Below are 19,986 nucleotides of genomic sequence, written 5' to 3'. Positions count from 1 at the left end.
TATATCAAGCTAAGGTTATCCTACCATACCCATTTGAAGCATGAACACCGCAGCATAACATCGGAACAATAAACATAGCATAGCAGCATAAATACCATGGTTCATTACACACCCCTACAAGGCCCTCTACTTTTTTCAAATGCAGGAAGAAAGGAAAGGTTAAACAAAAGCGGCCCGCACGACCGCAGTAGCTCGCGAGGCCTGGCTCCAAGGGCCTCCCGGACTCAGCTCAGCCCGAGCCTTCCTCACACTTCACCGAAGCATGGCGATGAGATGACCCACCACCGTCCTCGAAGCGAGCCCGGCGGTGTGCCGGCTGGTCATAGCCACTGCTGCTGGTGCTCTCGCTGGAGAAGCAGCAACCGCTGCTAGATGAACCACGGCCGTCACCAAGGGCAAGCTCTCCCTCAGCGTCGTCACGGCCGTCGTCAAGGTCAAGCTCGTCGTCGTCGCCGCTGTCTTCAGGGAAGCACCCTGCGCGACAACCATCTTCCCCAAACACCCTCACGAAGAGGGTCGTGATGCCATCATACGTGAAGTGGAGGGTGCACCTCCCGCTCAGGCCATGCGCGCAGGCGAATGTCTGCCAGCCGAGGGTCAGGGCCACGCTGCCCGCGGTGGAGATCTCGACCGTAGCCCACGAAGCCTTGCAGCAGCAGCCATTGGCCTGCAGCCAGAGGCCGTCAAGACCCATGGTCGGCAGCTCGCCGGCGAAGGAGCGCGGAAGCTGGATCCAGGTGCCGGCCGGCCTCTCCGACCACACGATGAACTCCGGGAGCACCTCCGCCGAGTGGAAGCGCGACCGGGGAGGCCGGGCGACCATGGCACGCCTCCCCTCCTCGCAAGGGCTGCCTCGCCCCCGGCGGCACCCACCACAAGAAGAAGCGCCACCACGGCTGGCCAAGGCGCACCCACACCCACGAGGAGGCGGCGCAGGGGTCGCGACATGTTTGCGGGGGCGGCCTCGCCCCCTCCCGGGTGGCAGCAAGCCGGGTCCCTCCTTGGGGGCCTTCCCTTTCTCAGCAGCAGAGAACTTCCTCGTCGGTGCCATGGGTGCTACGGCAAGTCAGCAAGGCTAGGAGGAGGAAGAAGAAGTGGACTGCGAGAAGACAGGGATGAGCAAGGGGGCTCCGCCCCTTCCCTCATTTATAGCCAAGAGGAGGCCAACCGCCGGCCTCCATGATCGCATGTAATGGGAGTTTTTCTCTGCATGTAGCAGAGTCTCGTCAAGTCGAACGGTTGCCGAGGCAGCATGGGGAAGTAGAGGCGCCCACGTCTCATCAATCGCCACGCGTCGTCCAAGGCTACAGGCGGTTGGGGCCCGCGGCGCTCTGCCCTTGCCCTTTGGCTTCACCTTGAAGCCATGTTTGGTTGCGCCTTGGGCCCGGAGCTACTGTTGGCGTCCTAGGAACGGGGGTACCAAGACTTGCCTGCCTACGGCCCACGGCGTGGCTCCATCGATGACCTAGTACGGCCCAGCTTCAGCAACAACAATCCAAGACCCTTGCAAGGGGCCAAGCCTCATGAGGCGGATGACACCAAGACCTCCCTGGGGGCGGCCTCACTAGGCTGGCTCACGAGGAGCGGAGATATCAAGGCAACGTGCACCTCGCGAGGTTCATGTGATGTGAGCCATGACGAACAAGGCCAGGCAGGCGTCAGCGGGTGCAGTGTACCAGTTTCCTCTTTGATGCTAAGGAGGCAAGCGCAGGTGCGGAGTCCCGAGGAATCAAGCAAAGGTTTCCATATCAGTGCAACAAGACCAAGACTGCTAGGACGACAGGAAGATGGTCATCGTGGAGCCCACCGCAACATCACCACCAGAGCCTTTTGCAGATAGCTTGTACTAGTTGTCCCCCTTTAATTTTGGCTGTTGTGAGATCCCTTCCCGCCTACATTTGGGAAGAGGACCAAGGCCACTATAAATAGGACTTAGCCACCACCATAGAGTGGAGGAGATTCAGATCATCCTCTCATCCACCAGCTCATCGAGCTCAAGAACACTTCACCTCCTGAGGCTGTTCCACCACTGTACTAGTTAATCCTCAGCCCCTCGAGGTAATCCACCACAAAGCTGGAATAGGGTATTACACCGCAAGGTGGCCCAAACCAGGATAAACGTCTGTGTCTCTTGTCCCATGGGTTCGTCGAGCTAGGCCGTGGAATCATTAAGCAGGCAGACTGGGAGGGGAGATTTCTTCGCACGCACCCCAGTGTTCGAACCTCTGAAGGGTCTGCGGAACCCCGAATCCGATAGTGTTTGATGCATCGGCCATCGCAAACGTTTTGCACCTTTTTTGACGGTTTTTTACACCACCATTTGTGATTATTGCATCGCACACAGTTTCGTCGAAGGGTCTCTGATCGTAGTGTCGCGTTAGCAGCTTCCTGCAGTAGTGTATGTGAATTATATCATGCCATCCTTTTTTTTCATTACATATTCCATTTGTCAACAATCTATGTATATTGAACTAGTCTTCATGTGTATCGGCCATCTGAGCCAGTTATGGAAAAATCAGAAGTGAAAACAAGGTCTTCAGAGAAGGCAATGGTACCCGTTGAAGCATATATCTCGATGGTTATAGGTAGCTCCTCAGAGGAGGATTTAGAGACAGATGACCAGTCCTATATCCCACCTGAGGTGTATGCTCTAACTTGCAATGTTTATTTTTCTCATATCATGCATAGAGTGTCTTGCATTGCTTAGTTTAGACATCATATGCACAATATTCAATGTCATCTGCTTAGTTTAGAGATCATACATGCGAGTGTCAGCTGCTTAGTATATGAATCAATTATGGCAATTATATCATGCCATCATGTATACTTAGACAACATGTATGTGAATTATTTCATCCAACCTATTTTAGAAAGACATCATATAGTTTTTTCATGTCATCCTGTTTAGATACTCATCATATGTTGAATTATGCCATTATATCATGTTAAGTAATCCATAATATATCCAAAACTATGTCATGCTATCCTGTTTAGTTAGCCATCATATATGTAAAATTGTGTCATGTTGTCATGTTTGGTTAGACAACATATATGTGAATTACCACATCTGTCTATCATACAATGTCTATACTACACTTTCTTTTCTTGTTTATCAGCCATTTGAATTAGGGGGTGGTGGCAGTATCTAAGGGAGTAAAAACCCGTTCTTCACAAAAGACGGTGCTACCCATCGATGCAGATAGAACCATGGTTGTACTAGCCCACGAACTAGCCCACCACCATAATCGAGACTCTTCCAGATTGTACACTTACACCGTTGGACAAGGAACCAACTACACCCCATCTAACCCCAACCACAATGGATAGTAACCCACTTCTAGTTGACACAGCACCATGTCCACCATAGAGTACCCCCACACGAGCAGTTTGTAAAGCAACTGCAGTGCCCAAAGCACGAAGACCACTACAACGAACCCAAACTCCATGTATAAAGCAGAAGAGCAACTATTCTCAGGTCAGATTCCACAGCTATGGTCCATACTCCTTTGCTCTTGCATCACTGTATTTTCTCATACCAACTAATTTTGAATTTGAAGGATCCAATTGAAACTCCAATGGCACAACAGGTATGTTTTAAACCTATTTCTTTAACTGGGTTGCTATTCTAACTTCTTGCTCTATGTTGATTTCATTTTTAGTTGTATAAACAGTTATGTTCCCATGTCATGCACATTACAAGTGTTGCCAGTGTTGTATAGTTTCTCACACTTATATTCTGTCTATGCTGCTGTGTCTTAAAAATATATGATTTGAACTGTGTCTCTATCTTGATTTGGCTACATAAACAAGAATGATATGGACAATACAATGACCTTATCACCAGAGGAAGGGCACATATTCTACAGGAGATTCACTTGGGAACATGTGGGCACCACGTGTCCTCTCGGACCCTGGTTGCCAAAGCGTTTATAGCTGGGTTATATTGGCCCCGAGCCAAAGAGGCCACTCGCAATATAGTGGACCAATGCTTCAGATGCCAGTTTCATGCAAACCAATCCCACAAGTCGGCGTCTGATCTGAACATTATCCCCCTCACTTGGTCGTTCACCGTCTGGGGACTCGACATGATCGGCCCTCTTCTGATAGAGGCTAAGGTGTCCCGATGTTTCGATGAGATGGTGGCTATCGTTTTCTGTGGGAGTCGACCTTAACGATCCGACTACGAACGTGCGAGACGTCGCGCCTTAGCAATCGCTAAACCAACTTCCGAGGGTTATTGACCACGCCGGAGCACGATCAACCTGACCACGAGGGTCTGTTTCCTGCAAGCAAACGAAGAACAAGCAAGAAACTGAGATTGCAATCGAGATATTGCGAATATAAGATGAAAGCTTCATTGATCAAGGTGGGGTTCTGTGACGTCTTGGTCTGGTCGTTGGACACAAACAAAGTACGCGAAGTTGCAGCTATGGCGAACTTTTAACCTAAACAAAACCCCAAGGAAAAAGATACTAGATGGATCTACTTATATAGGAGCAAGGGGTGGCGGCCAAGGAGGTGGGAGGACGTCCCAAGGCAGCCTAAAACTAACCCTAGGTCGTACAAGGCTCATGGGCCCAAGTGGAGGTGATGCAACACCTTTGGGCTTGTAGTTTGACTCGGATTCTGCTGCAATGTCAGATTGTTTCGTCCGTAACTCAACGCTTCGGACGAATTTGAAGGTGAATCCAATTGGGTTGGAAAGAGCACGAAATCTAGTTTCCAACAAAAAAAGAATCACCCAATTCGGAGTCCGTATGAAAAAGTTGTTGGCGTTTTGAGTCAGGTATGTCTGTGCAGTCCGAATCTGAATCCAGAACGTGAGAGACTTGGACTCTATCTTCTCTTGGCCCAAAAGTGACGTGAGAGGACTTTTTGAACACAACCTAAACTTCTCCTTTTCCCTTATCTTCATATGTGGATTGTACAAATATCCCATACACCTGCAATTAGACAAAACACAAAAGTGTGTGAAGTATTTTTGTTCTGGATAACATAAATAGATTATTGAATAGTTTGCATTAGAAATCACCTGACAAATATGCATGTATGCAATATTTTTGGTCGTATCCAAGGTAGTCATGTCCTCATCATCCTCCCCTTTTTGAAAACAAAGCCGTCCTCGGCGTTGCTTAATCTGAAATGTAGCTAACAAAAGAGACAAGGTGTACATGTTGTATATGTATATGTCATCCAATTTAACTTCCCTTGATTTTTGCACGTATGACACATGTATACATGAGTAACTTTCATAGTTCATAAAAACTAAAGCCAAAAAATTATCACAAGAAGTAGACGGCATGAAAATATTAGAACTCAGTTTGCACATATAAGTGAAGCTCTTATTCATTTCAAAAGATTCACAATGTTCATCATTAAACCATCCCAACTTTGGTGAATAAACCTTACTTGCATCAAATTTACATGCTACAACATGCTTAAATAAGCAAACATGCAATAAGTCATTGGACACAGAATCATCACCAAGATTGGAGTCCATATCAAAATGATTAAACATTAGTTCTTTTGCATCAACAGTTAATTCAATGGGTGCACTCAAAATTGTTGATATTTCAGTTGTTTGATCACATGACGCATTCATGACAGTAAGAAGATTCTCTAAAATAGGTGGTGTGCTCAAATCAACAGGTAACTCAATACATGACGCATTCAAGTTAACTAGGCATGCATCATTCTCACGTGAAGTTATATCATCAATACCTTTACTGTTACCTTGTGGCAAAGATGTAGCTGATGTAGGTACGGACGTTGACAATGTACCATACCCTTGAGATAATGCCGCGCTCATAATCCGAGGTGCAATGATGGAGGAACCCACCAGCGGTGGTGAGCATGAACTGGAATAGTAGTTGTTGTAGTCACCTAATGCATCCTCCTGTATCTGTCTCTCAAAGGTACAAGCACGGACATACATACCAGTAATGCAACGAGGAATATACTGAGATCTTGCCTGAATATCATGGTTCAAACCACCAAAGAATCTATTCATTGTATCATTCTCAGATTCTTCTATGTCACAATGATGCATATAAGATTTAAACTCTTGGTAGTAAGCATGAACAGTGTTGTTGCCTTGTTTAAATTGTTCAAATTTGCGAAGCAATTCACGACGATAGTAAGGAGGGAAAAATTGTTGTCTCATTATAGCTTTCAAAACTTCCCAAGTTGTGGGTTGGTTATCAATGTTTTTCTTACAATGTACACTCCACCAAACAGAAGCAAAACCAGTAAATGCTCTAGTGGCTGCTCGCACTCGCTCAAGTTCAGATAAGTCATGGTGACTAAAAACTTGTTCTACTTCAAGCTCCCAAGCTAGATAAGTAGTAGGATTAAATCTGCCCTCAAATGACGGTAAAAAGATAACCTGACCATGTGCTTGTGTGTGTTGTCCCAATTCTCGTGATGGTGAAGATGTGTCCGTCGTCCAAGAACTTCTATCTTCGAAACCTGTCATGATTAGTAGAAACAAGAAACAAAATTCAAGAATAATGTTCCTATGAACTACTAGGGTGTGGTGGTAAAGCGCTCACAGTAAAGCAAATATCAATATCTTACAAGTTCTTACCAAGCAGCAGGTGGTGACAGGCAACCAGCGGTGTCAAATAACTCCGAAGATTGTGTAAAGCGGTTGCCAGGGGAACGTGCGTATACACGGTGTAGAAATATGTAGAGCTGGGTTGGGTATATATGGTAGCAAAAGATTAGCAATAATCAATTCAGAGATGCAATGTTGAATAAACGCTCAACGACGGTACTGTGCTAGTCCTAGGGTAGACCGAACTAGAGACGTGAGCCTAGAACACTAATGTGGTCACGTCGTAACACAACTAGCATCAATGAAGGATACTAAGTAGCTCTGGACAGCAAGATATAAGTGAAGATCACAACGGCAGTAAAGATAATGATGTGAAACAACAGCCAAGCAGGATATATCAACAACTTTGTCTCCAACTTTCCTCTAAAAAAGTTTGTGCCGATTTTTTTGATTTTTTTTCAAGAATGGTATTGACTCAAGCTTTCAAACACAAAAGGAATCACTCAATTCCGAGTTGATACGAGGAGTCAAAAAATTCGAAAGCTGGCCTGAAAAACTGGAATAAGCTGTGTTCATGAACTTAGGAGGGAAAAAAGACCTATTTAGAAGCCGATTTTGAGGTGCCAAATATTGAACTAGCTTCTTCAACTATTTAGATGCGGCTCGTCACTAGCTTTCGTTTGAGTACTTGCGGAGGCAAAACGGACTTCGTATGAGGAAGTTATGCCTGTTTTACTGAACAGTGCACAAAACAGATTCCAATCCGAATTCAACTACGAGATTGAGTCTAAAAAGATCCGAATTTTGTTTTTTTTCTCTCTTTTTTTCCTCACACTTTTTTTTCTTTCTCTCCTTTTTTTCTCTGACTTTTTTCTCTTTTTCTCTCTCGTTTTTCTCTCTCTTTTTTTTCTCCCTCTTTCCAAAACAAACTAGATAAGATGCAGATTGGATGAAGCGAAGATGTGAACGATCTCAACTATTATTATGACAATGAATGGTGGGTAGCACGTGGTGGAAATTGATGGATGGATGGTGGACAGCGGAAGAGATAATGATGCAGCGGTGGCGTGACTAATGTGAACAGAACTCGAAACTCTAAACGAACTAGACACTAAGACCAGCAACTCGACACGATGATGCAACCGATAATTCAACTATGCAAGCAATGAAAAGAAAATTGTAAAGGCTCAGACTGGCTTGGACCAAGGTTGAATAGATCTAACTCTTTTTTGTGGCTTTTTCTTGGACAATAGGTAAGAAAATAAATCTAATCTAGGAAAACTGGAAATTCTCACCGAGCAACCTGAAAACTGATACCACTTGATAGAGGAGGTGGCTGTCCCGATGTTTCGATGAGATGGTGGCTATCGTTTTTTGTGGGAGTCGACCTTGACGATCCAACTACGAACGTGCGAGACGTCGCACCTTAGCAATCGCTAAACCAACTTCCGAGGGTTATTGACCACGCCGGAGCACGATCAACCTGACCACGAGGGTCTGTTTCCTGCGAGCAAACGAAGAACAAGCAAGAAACTGAGATTGCAATCGGGATATTGCGAATATAAGATGAAAGCTTCATTGATCAAGGTGGGGTTCTGTGACGTCTTGGTCTGGTCGTTGGACACAAACAAAGTACGCGAAGTTGCAGCTATGGCGAACTTTTAATCTAAACAAAACCCCAAGGAAAAAGCTACTAGATGGATCTACTTATATAGGAGCAAGGGGTGGCGGCCAAGGAGGTGGGAGGACGTCCCAAGGCAGCCTAAAACTAACCCTAGGTCGTACAAGGCTTATGGGCCCAAGTGGAGGTGATGCAACACCTTTGGGCTTGTAGTTTGACTCGGATTCTGCTGCAACATCAGATTGTTTCATCCGTAACTCAACGCTTCGGACGAATTTGAAGGTGAATCCAATTGGGTTGGAAAGAGCACGAAATCTAGTTTCCAACAAAAAAAGAATCACCCAATTCGGAGTCCGTATGAAAAAGTTGTTGGCGTTTTGAGTCAGGTATGTCTGTGCAGTCCGAATCTGAATCCAGAACGTGAGAGACTTGGACTCTATCTTCTCTTGGCCCAAAAGTGACGTGAGAGGACTTTTTGAACACAACCTAAACTTCTCCTTTTCCCTTATCTTCATATGTGGATTGTACAAATGTCCCATACACCTGCAATTAGACAAAACACAAAAGTGTGTGAAGTATTTTTGTTCTGGATAACATAAATAGATTATTGAATAGTTTGCATTAGAAATCACCTGACAAATATGCATGTATGCAATATTTTTGGTCGTATCCAAGGTAGTCATGTCCTCATAATCTTCGGACCGGAGCGAGTGGCTTCAGGCACCTATTGGTGGCAGTGGACAAGTTCACCAAGTGGATCGAGGCCAAACCCATAAAGAAGTCAGACTCGGCCACTGCGATTCCATTCATCAAAGAGATAATCTTCAGATTCGGAGTCCCACACAGCATCATCACCGACAACGGGTCTAACGTCGACTCGAACGAGTTCCGCAAGTTTTGTTACACCCAAGGCACTCGGGTCAATTACGCCTCTATGGCGCACCCGCAGACGAATGGACAAGCCGAGAGAGCGAATGGGCTCATACTCCAAGGATTGAAACCTTGCCTCATGTGTGATCTGACTCACGCGGTAGGGGCCTGGGTGACCGAGCTACCGTCAGTCCTCTGGGGCTTGCGAATAACCCCGAATCGATCCACCAATCGCACCCAATTCTTTATGGTGTACAGGTCAGTAGCAGTTTTGCTGAGTGATCTGCTCAACAATCCTCCCCGAGTGGATCTTTACTCGGAGGATGAAGCTGAAGAGGCAAGTCGGGATGGCCTGGACCTTTTGGAGGAGGAACGTGAGATGGCGCTTATAAGATCGACATTGTGCAAACAAGACTTGTGTCGCTACCACGACAGACACGTCAGAGGACGTGTCTTTCAGGAAAGAGACCTGGTCCTCCGAGTGGATCAACAGAAACCTCACAAGCTGGCACCCCACTGGGAGAGGCCATTCTCCTTATCAAAGGTCGTACATAATGGAGCATACAGACTTTACAACTTTGCCAAAGAAACAGAAGAGCCCATAGCTTGGAACACGGATCTGCTCTGCAGGTTTTACAATTAGAATAAAAATTTCTCCTTTGTAATAGTTAGTCCAAATGAACTTAGATGAATAAAAGTGTTGTTGTTCCCATATATTGTCTAGTTTGACCTACGGTCGCATCTCATTACACAATGCTAACTGCATTCGGAAACTAACACACCTCTAGTGGGTGCAGAGGAGAAAACTTAGCTATGAAGTAGATTTCGCCTAAGTTAAAAATATAATCCGAGTGGGATCTGCTCCACACTCGTGGGCTTAGCTGTGAACCAGCTTTCTCCTAAGTCAAAAATATAATCCGAGTGGGATATGCTCCACACTCGGGGGATTAGCTGTGAACCAGCTTTCACTAAGTTTAAAAACAATCCGAGTGAGGATCTGCTCCACACTCGGGGGCTTAGTTGTGAACCAGCTTTTGCCTAACTTAAAAATATAATCGAAGTGGGATATTCTCCACACTCAGGGGCTTAGCTGTGAACCAGTTTTTGCCTAAGTTAAAAACAATCTGAGTGAGGATCTGCTCCACACTCGGGGGCTTAGTTGTGAACCAGCTTTCACCTAAGTTTAAAAAACAATCCAAGTGAGGATCTGCTCCACACTCGGGGGCTTAGCTACGAACCAGCTTCCCCTATGTCTAAGAAACAACCCGAAGAGGATCTGCCCCACACTCTGGGGCTTAGCTGCGAACCAGCTTTCGCTTGAGGCAAACAAAACACAAGAAGCAAATAGAGACTTAAAAAAATTTCAAACCAAAGATTCAATCCGTACGAATGTTTCCAAAGTAAAACGAGCCACAAGCTCGACGAAGTGGTTCATTACATCAACCACCCGGAATTCCAGGGCAAATTCAACTAAGTGTTTTAAGACTCAGGCGGACGGATAGCTGGGTCGACGAAGGTCTCCAGGTCGATCCCATCAGCTATGCGAGTGGCGGCTTCAGCAAAGGTGTTGGGGATATTACTACTGGACGTAAACTGGCCAGGAGTAGCCGAATTAACTCCAAGAAGATCAGAAGCCCATGAAGACGTAAGGATGATGGTGCTTTACGAAGGCCCAAGGCCCAAAGGCGAGTTAAGGCTTGTAGATGTAAACCAACTTTCTCATGTAACTTGCATCGTAAGATAGGAAGGATAGAGACCGAGCCGGACACGTTTATGATCCGGCCTTGGGACTCTGTAAACCGGCGGGCGTCAACCTGTGTATATAAAGGGACGACCCGACAGCGGTTTAGGGACAACAGACAACAACTCGGGAGCCAGGCAAAGCAGATTCGCTCCCTGGTCATCGAAACCCCATCAATACCAAACACAACTAGACGTAGGCTTTTACCTTCATCGAAGGGGCCGAACTAGTATAAGAACCCTCGTGTCCCTTGTCCGGTTTAACCCCTTTAAGCTAACCCGCAGCGATGGCTCCATGACTAAGTCCTATCACGAGGACATTTGCCGTGACAAACCCACAATAGTTGGCGCCCACCGTGGGGCTATCGCACGATGGTTTTGAGTTCTTGAAGGGCAGCTTTGAAGGACTCAAGGGATACACTGTGGGCCGGATGACGAATAGTCGCCGTGGCAAGCTCTATATCGACGACGCGGGTTGGGGTCCCGAGGCCGTTTCGATCGAATACGGGTACCGGGTCCCTTTGGTGGAATTCACGTCTTTTCATCGGCAAAATTGGCGAACCGGGCCCTGAGCCGGACACCTGCACCGACATCGTCGAGACAACTCAGCGTGCAAGCCCTGCCCCGGTTCAGCCCGCAGCAAGGCATGTTTTCATAGGAGTCATCCATGGAGCGGAGTATGATGATGGACCAGTATCTGATGGGGAAACCCTTATACGTTGCGATGTAGAATCTTCACCGGAGAAAATGAGTCGCTGTATCAGCTGCAGGACGGCCGGATTAGTGGGAATTCCGATGGCAACAGTATTCCGGACCACCTCGATCTGCCAAACCGGGTCACGGTCTTCATGGCCGGTACACAACCAGCGCAACACTCTTCTACCGCCGCGGCAATGTTCTCTAGTTCAGCAACAACAACGCCAGCAGGAGCAGGGGGCTCTGCACCGCCTCCCGCTCAGGTTTTGTCTGATTTATTCGACACTTTTGCAACATTGATGGCCGCAGAGGTGGACGCTATAGCCCGAGATCAGCAAAATGCGGAGATTGCAAAGGTGAAGGATCAGATAACTCAGGCTAAGGCAGACCTGGCAGCAGAGAACGCCAGGATGGCTACAGAACGGGCTGAGTTGGAAGCTCAGGCCTACCGGCTTAGGTTGGACAAGAATGCCTCAGATGAGGTCATGAGGAGGAGATACCGGTCGCATCTCCCACCTGGTTATGAGCCAAGAAATCTCTTCAACACGCTAGGAGCCGGAACCAGTAACCATCCAGTGGTAAACCGGACGGAGGCGCTAGGGACAGGAGCGCCGGTTCAGCCGCGCACGATCAACCCACCTCGTCAGAACAACGTTGTGCCACAGTATGTTCTGACGCCTCCGGGGCATTACTCCAACTCGTTGGATAACATTGTGGCCACCGCTTCACGCTTGGCAGCCCTCCCAGCTGACGGCGAGTCACCAATGGCGATTGAGACATGACGGGCTAGAGAGCTCCTTCAAACAGTTTTAAACCAGCAGCAGGCTTATTCGCATAGTCGCGAGAGGATTCATTCCACCCCCCGTCCAAGTCAAAGCTACAGTAGGCATGTTGAGGATGAACCGGCTGTATCAAGCAGTGCACGTCACCATAACTCGCCGCGTGGGTACAACCCGGAAGGTGGTGGTGCTAATGAGCAGGATGTGGTGGATCATGGTCGTGCACGTCGGGAAGCCGAGTTAGTAGCTCTGCACGCAGCTCGTTAACCTACTCTGGTTTGCCCTACCACCTTAGTGGAGCCAGGCGTGGTCTTCAGTTCTTTAGGGGTGTCGTGTCTTACCTCCTCTTTGCGTAACGTACGATTGCCCAAGTATTTTAAAGGCCCTCGTAAGGTGCCCAATTACACCGCCGATTTACAACCGGAGTCATGGGTGGAGAGTTATGAGATGGCGATGGAGATGCTAGATGTAGATGAAGCAGTGTGTGCTAAATACTTCACCATGATGTTGGAGGGGACATCTCGTACTTGGTTAAAGATCTTACCAGCTAACTCTGTCGGGTCATGGGTTGAGTTAAAACACCGGTTTATCCAGAATTTCAAAGATACATGTAAGCAGCCTATGTCAATTGTGGACCTAGCCGCTTGTGTTCAAGAGGAGGGGGAGTCTACGACGCATTGGTTAAAGTGTGTCTCAGCTATTTTGCATTCATCAGACCGCATTAATGCAGATACAGCAGTTTTAACGTTGGAGGTCAACTGCCGGTTTATGCCATTAAAATTGAAGCTAGGGAGGCTCAAGCGTCACTACAATGACATGTCAACTCTTATGGCTGCTTTGGTGAAATACGCCGATTCAGATAGTACCAAAGATCCTGAGTCTGAGGATGACAAACTAGGGAAAGGGAAAAAGAACGGCAATACCAAGGGGCGGTAGCACAATCCGACAGGTCATGGGAATAACAGTAAGCGCAAGGCAGACAATAGTTTGGACTTTGTGGCTAACACCAACGCTCAGGACAGCGGTCAGCGTCGTAAGGGTAAACAGCCTAGAGGGGCGGAGGGTCAGGCCCCAATCTGGAGGGCCTACTAAATCAACCTTGTCCAAAGCACGGATCGAAGGAAAGGCCAGCTTCACATCTTTGGAAGGATTGTTTCATTATGCGGGAGTTCAAGAATTCCAATATGTTTCAATATGACAATGGCCTGCCCGGCGGTTCAGGAGGCGGTTTTCATGCGCCGGGTTGTGGAGGTGGCAGCTCCGATTCAGGATTCCAAGGCAATCAAACCGAACATGGACATCAAGGGAACCAGGGCAATCAAGGAGGTTATAACCATCAGGGGAATCAGCAGCAGCAGCAGCAGTCGGGTTATCAGAGCAATACGAAGCAGTTGAATAGTGGGTAGTATCATGTCTTTACCACTAGCTTGTGTAAACGCAATCACAAGCTTCACAAGAGGGCAGTAAACTTGTTGAACCGGCAGTGCCTCAGTATCTACGCTGGTCTGAGCAGCCCATTTTATGGAGTAGAGAGGATTACCCACCCCGGGTTGATAATCCGGGTCATCTGGCCTTAGTGGTGGCACCTCAAGTTGGGGGGTATAAGTTCACCAAGGTGCTTATGGATGGGGGTAGCAGTATCAATATTCTTTACTATGATACCTTCCACCGTATGGGGTTGACAGATAAGAGTCTTAAACCGTCAAACACCGTGTTTCATGGCGTGGTGCTCGGTAAGTCTGCGTATCCAGTGGGCAAGATAGCCCTAGAGGTGGCTTTTGGAGATGATCATGATTCAAGGTCAGAAACATTGACTTTTGAGGTGGTGAAAATCAAGAGTCCATATCATGCCCTGTTCGGGCGTCCAGCTTATGCTAAGTTCATGGCGAGGCCGTGTTATGTTTATTTACAGCTTAAGATGCCGGGTCACAAGGGGACCATCACAGTACATGGGGGCAGGAAGATCGCTTTGGAGTGTGAAGAGGGTGATGTGGCTTATGCTGAGTCGGTTTGTGCCACAGAGGAGCTAAAGTTTTATAAAGACAAGGTTGATCCGGCGGACATGACTTCTTTGAAAAAACCAACTACAGAGCATGATCCGGCGTTGAAGTTTAAATTGTTTACAGACACTAAGATGGTTGATTTTGTTCCTAGTGATTCATCCAAGCAGTTCAGCATCAGCACTAACCTGGATCCCAAATAGGAAAGCGCGCTCATCAAGTTCATCCGTGAGAACCGGGACATCTTTGCATGGAAGCCTTCTGGCATGCCAGGTGTACCAAGGGAACTCGCTAAGCATAGACTTAATATCGATCCTAAGTTTAAACCGGTCAGGCAGTTTCTCTGCCGCTTCAACGAAGAAAGGCGTAAGGCTATTGGTGAGGAGGTAGCTCGGCTGTTGGCCGCAGGGTTTATCGTGGAGGTCTTTCACCCGGAGTGAATAGCTAATCCGATGCTAGTCCTTAAGAAAAACGGCACTTGGCGTATGTGTGTGTACTACACAGACTTGAACAAGGCTTTTCCAGCAGATCCCTTTGCCCTCCCTCGTATTGATCAGATTATTAATGCCACAACAGGTTGTGACCGTTTGTGTTTTCTGGATGCTTATTCTGGTTATCATCATATCAAAATGGCAGTTAAGGACCAGGAGAAGACAGCTGATACGGGGTTGCCCAGTCTTCACGGAGGATCGGCTCTATGTTGCGAATCAACGCCACCTGAAGGGTACGAAGGAAACCCTCGATCCCAACCAACAACGATGTCGGGTAAAGAATAACTAGTGCAACCTGACGAGACCGAAGCTAACAATTGCAAATGCAACAACCAGCGACAAATATTCGCCCAACCACACTCTTAGTTCCAATCCACGCAACCACGCACGAAGTTGGAAGCACGAACTGGTCGCCGTCTCAACGGCTGCTGTTGTAAAATCACAAAGTGAGTTTACCCTCTCACAAGGCAAGATTACAAGAGCTAAGGAGGAAGTGAACTCTCAAACAATATTCTGGTTGCACCTAGCTAACCTATGCTGAAATCAAATTGCCAAAGAGTTGTGGCTGAAGTGGGGGAAGGGGTATTTATACTAGGAACAGCCCTCCTAGTTTAGGTGTGAAACCAGGCCAAAAGAGGGGCTCAAATTCGTGCTAACCAGTTGGTCAAGGGAGCAAACTCATGGAGCCTCGCGCAGCAATTAATGCCCTGGACAGCTTGCATTGGAACTCTCATATCCTTTGACTCAGGACTCCAAATGATGCACCGTTTGATTTTCCTGAAAGTAGACTTCATATGCTCTCCATTTTGTACTCCCACACATGCTGGATGCTCATATATTTGCGTTGCATGATTCAGAAAGTTCTGGGACGAATTCTGGAACTGCACATGCAACAATAGCGTGTTGAGATGGCTTGCTATTCTTCCTTGCGGTGTAACTAGTTGTCCTTGTCACCAAAACAAGGCTTTCATCAGAGTTGAAACTTGTTCTCTTTAAACTTGTTGAATGGGCTCCAAAACTTGGTTCTTCATGTGCTGAATGTTGTTGGTTGTCCTCGACATTGTACCTAAGTAAAATCAGCACACGAGATTTAGGCAGTATAAAGTTCTCATGGTCATTTGAATTATGATAAGCTAGGAGCGCGTTCACCTCTTGTGCTATTTGTTTGGCACGGCTCCTTGTCATGGGACCCAAATAGATCTTCTTTGTAGATGCTTCACTTGATGGCTGAGATTTATCATTAGGAGAAGATGATAAACGAGGTGAACCTGGGATGTCCTCATCATCCTCCCCCTCTTCAAAAGGAGTCGTCCTTGACTCTTGACCCTCTTGATCGAAGCATGGAGACAAATCAGCAACGTTGAAAGTTGGACTCATGGCATAGTCTTCAGGAAGCTCGATTTTGTAAGCATTGTCATTGATCTTGGCCAAGACTTTGAATGGTCCATCTCCACGAGGCATTAGCTTGGATTTGCACTTCTCTGGGAACCGATCTTTGCGCAAATGTATCCAAACCAGATCTCCGGGCTCAAAAGTTACCTTCTTGCGATTTTTGTTTGCCTTAGCAGCATAGTACTTGGACTTCCTTTCTATCTCTTCTCTGGTCTTCTCATGAATCTTCTTCACATATGCAGCACGCTTGGAAGCCTCCATGTTACATCTCTCTTGCAATGGAAGTGGCAGCAAGTCAATTGGTGCAAGTGGTTTGAATCCATATACCACCTCAAACGGGCACATGTTTGTGGTAGAGTGAACTTCCCGATTGTAAGCAAACTCCACGTGCGGCAAACACTCTTCCCACTCCTTCAAATTCTTCTTGATCATTGTATGCAGCAAGGCTGAGAGTGTGCGGTTCACTACCTCTGTTTGCCCATCAGTTTGGGGGTGACACGTTGTTGAAAACAGCAACTTGGTTCCTAATTTTTTCCACAATGTTTTCCAAAAGTAGCTCATGAACTTCACATCTCGATCTGAAACAATAGTCCTTGGCATTCCATGCAAGCGAACAACTTCCCTGAAAAACAAATCAGCAACATGTGAAGCATCGTCGTTCTTGTGGCACGGAATGAAGTGTGCCATTTTTGAGAACCTATCAACCACAACAAAAACTGAATCCCTCCCCCTCTTAGTCCTAGGCAGTCCTAAAACAAAATCCATGCTAATATCTTCCCAAGGAGCATTTGGAACAGGTAGGGGAGTATATAAACCATGGGAGTTTAGTTTAGACTTAGCTTTGTGGCATATGATGCATCGCTGCACAAATCTCTCAACGTCCTTCCTCATCTTTGGCCAATAAAAGTGATCGGCCAACAACTCATAAGTTTTCTCACGACCAAAGTGTCCCATTAATCCTCCTGCATGTGATTCCTGCAACAACAAAGTCCTAACCGACGAATTTGGAACACACAACTTGTTAGCCCTAAAAAGGAACCCATCATACACATGGTATTTATCCCAACCTTTCCCATCTTTACATTTTGCATATGGTTCTGAAAATATATGATCAGTGCAATACAGTTCTTTTAAGCTCTCAATTCCTGGTACCTTCACTTCTAATTGTGTCAAAAGAGCATGCCTACGGGACAAAGCATTAGCAACCATATTTTCCCTTCCTTTCTTATACTTCACAACATATGGGAAAGTTGCAATGAATTCTACCCATTTAGCATGCTACGATTCAGTTTAGCTTGGCCTTTCAAATGTTTCAAGGCCTCATGATCAGAATGTACAATAAACTCTTTAGGCCATAAGTAGTGTTACCAAGTTTCAAGCACTCTAACCAAGGCATACAACTCCTTATCATAAACAGAATAATTCAGTTTTGCACCACTCAGCTTCTCACTAAAATATGATATTGGTTTTCGTTCTTGCATTAACACACCTCCAACACCTATTCCACTAGCATCACATTCTATCTCAAAAGTTTTAGTGAAATCAGGTAGAATCAGCAAAGGTGCTTCAGTTAATTGTTTCTTAAGCTCAAGAAATGCTTCTTCTTGTGGTGCACCCCATTTAAAGGGAATTCCTTTCTTTGTCAATTCATTCAAAGGTGCAGCAATTGTACTAAAATATTTCACAAACCTCCGGTAGAAACCAGCAAGGCCATGAAAACTTCTCACCTGGCTTACATTCATTGGAGTTGGCCAATTCTTGATTGCTTCCACCTTAGATTCATCCACTTCAATTCTCTGTCCTGAAACGACATAGCCAAGAAAAACAACCTTGTTTGTGCAAAAGGAGCACTTCTCAACGTTAGCATATAGTTTTTCTGTCCTTAGCACATTCAACACTTGTTTTAGATGTTCAATATGTTCCTCAATGGATCTGCTATAGATTAGGATGTCATCAAAGTACACAACAACAAATTTTCCAATGTAAGCTCTCAAAACATGGTTCATCAATCTCATGAATGTACTTGGTGCATTAGTTAATCCAAAAGGCATGACTAACCACTCATACAACCCAAATTTTGTTTTGAAAGCAGTTTTCCATTCATCTCCTTCTTTCATCCTAATCTGATGGTATCCACTCCTCAAATCAATTTTAGAGAAAACAGTAGAACCACTCAATTCATCAAGCATATCATATAACCTAGGAATAGGATGACGATACCTAATAGTTATAATATTGATAGGCCTACAATCCATTACCAATCGCCATGTGTCATCTTTCTTGGGCACCAAAATCACAGGTACAACACAAGGACTTAAGCTTTCACGCACATAACCTTTATCTAAAAGTTCTTGTACCTGCCTTTGTATCTCCTTTGTTTCTTCAGGATTGGTGCGGTAGGGAGGTCGATTCGGAAGTGATGCTCCTGGAATGAGGTCAATCTAATGTTCTATGCCACGCAAGGGAGGTAGACCAGCGGGTACTTCCTTCGGAAAAACATCCTCGAATTCCTGCAAGACATCACAAACAGCACTAGGGAGACATGTTAAGTCATTAGCTGAAAGCAAATCATCTTTGTACACAAGTACAACGACCACTTGATTTGGGTTGAGCCTCACATCTCTCAGTTCTGATTTGGTGGCTAACATTACTAAGTTCTCTCCCTCTCTTTTATTCTTCTCTCTCAGATTTGGCTTGTGGCGCTCACTCACTGATTTGTGGATCTCTCTCTCTCGCTCTTTTTCTCTCCCTCTTTCTTACTCACTATTTTTACTTCAGAAACTTTCTGCAAGTGCTCAGCCATGATTTGTTGGGGTGTCATGGGTCTAAGCACCAAGTCTTTTCCTCTCCACTTGATGGTGTATTGATTGGTTCTGCCACAATGTTGAGCTGAATGATCATATTGCCACGGTCTACCCAACAGCAAGTGACACACCTTCATTGGCACCACATCACACTCAACGGTGTCATTATAATCTCCAATCTTGAATTGCACCTGTACCATGTGTGTGATCTTAATCTCTCCACATTCACTCAACCATTGTATATGATATGGATGAGGGTGTTGTAGCAGCTTCAGCCCAAGCTTATCACACATTTCTTTGCTTCCAAGATTGTGACAACTCCCACCATCAACAATTACCTTGCATACCTTGTCTTGCACTTTGGCTCTTGTTTGAAACAGATTGTGTCGTTGTCCATTCTCCGCTTCTTTGATCTGCACACTCAAAACTTTAGTGACAACAAGAGAGGCACCTTGCTCATAATCACAATAGGTTTGCTCATCACCATCTGAACCATCACCATCTTCAGTTTCTTCTTCAGGTTCACTACATGACTCATATTCTCCATTCTCGGTGATCAGCATGGTACGCTTGTTGGGACAATCCTTCTTCATGTGGCCATGTCCCTTACATGTAAAGCACTCTATCTCACTAGTTTTCCCCGTGGAGCCAATGGAGGATGAACTAGGAGCTGCAATTTTGCTCTTCTCCTTCAAATTTGATGCATCATTTCTGCTCGTGGCTGCACGTGCATGGGGCTGATTTCCCCCACCAGAACTAGTCATAATACCTCGACCAACGTTGAATTGAGGTATAAACTTACTCCCACTTGAGGTAGCTCGAGCTGTGAAGGACGTAGTTCTGTTTTGCTTCGAGTCTTCTTGCAACTGACGTTCAGCCTTAGAAGCAAGATGTACCAGCTCTACTACATTACAATATGGCTGCAAATCAACCACTTGTTTAACATTAGGATTCAGCCCATAGAGGAACCTTGCCATGGACTGCTCCTCATCTTCATGTATGTTGGCTCTTATCATTGCCTTCTCCATCTCCTTATG

Source organism: Triticum urartu, chromosome 7A, assembly GCF_056163025.1.
Source record: "Triticum urartu cultivar PI428250 chromosome 7A, HENAU_Tu73, whole genome shotgun sequence".
NCBI lineage: Eukaryota > Viridiplantae > Streptophyta > Magnoliopsida > Poales > Poaceae > Triticum > Triticum urartu.
This window is presented reverse-complemented; position numbering follows the sequence as displayed.